The sequence below is a fragment of the Entamoeba invadens genome (genome assembly GCF_000330505.1).
Source record: "Entamoeba invadens IP1 unplaced genomic scaffold scaff_1105074726205, whole genome shotgun sequence".
Classification (NCBI taxonomy): Eukaryota; Evosea; order Mastigamoebida; family Endamoebidae; genus Entamoeba; species Entamoeba invadens.
This window is the reverse complement of record NW_004440233.1, coordinates 2,241-3,376: the sequence shown is the minus strand read 5'-3', so window position 1 is coordinate 3,376 and position 1,136 is coordinate 2,241.

The following is a 1,136-nucleotide window of genomic DNA, read 5'->3' as shown; positions in this document are numbered from 1 at the left end:
GAAAATCAACACCCCCATAAAACAACGATTTTCATCATTGTCAGTGTTTTCCAATTACCAATATAGGGGTGTGATAAAATGGTTACTACCCAAAAAATGGTTACTGTCAGTGTAGAACTTCTTTTTTGTAAAAATGAAAAACATTTTATTTAACATTTTCAACAAATAGTCTAAAATTTTTAATATTATTTTTTGTTGTTTTTAATGCACTTTTGGGAAAGTTTATTTTAGTCAGATGAAAATATGTCAAGAATTTTTAAAACAGCCAATTAAATTTAGAATTACACTTGAAAAACAATTCGTTTTTTTTATATTGGGATTTTTTATTTTTATTTAATAATTGTTATAAAAATGTTTTTGTGTGAACTGAAATTGTATTTTATACAGATCATTATAATAGTAATCATCAATCTTTTATTTTTGAATAAAATTTGTATTTTTGAGTAATTTTTAAGTCTGATTTTTTTCGATATTTATAAAAAAATCGATGATATATACAATTTATACAATACAACATATTACAAACATGTATATTACATCTATTGACGATCATTATTTGTTTACTTTTATAAACGAAATACATGTAGATACCTTTGTATTCTAAATCAATGTATTTTTATGATCCCATATTTTACTTCGTATAAAAAATAAAAATAGTTATATAATAAACATATGCATTATTCAACTTACATATAAACATCAAGAGATGATTGAGATTCAAAATTTGAATGATAAGAACCACTTGGTTCAGAGATATGTACAAGATAAACAAGTTGATTTTTTTATTAAAGACTTCTATAAATTAAACCAGTTTACTATATTATATAATATTGTTATTATTATATAGTATATCGAAAAATAACATTTAAATTAAATTAAAACTATAAACAATTATTATATAATTTAAAATATTATAATAAAACTAATCAATTTATTGTTTTATTTATTATAAAGTTTTAGTTAAAAGTTCAAAAAATCAAACTATATTTTATTAATAAATAACTTAATTAAACCAATAAAAAAATTAAAACTTATAAACCTAAAACACGAGTTATTCATATAAAACCCCAAAAGTGGTGTTAAAATAATGTGGCAACTCGGCAGCCACTTAAAGAAAATGACACAATATAACAACA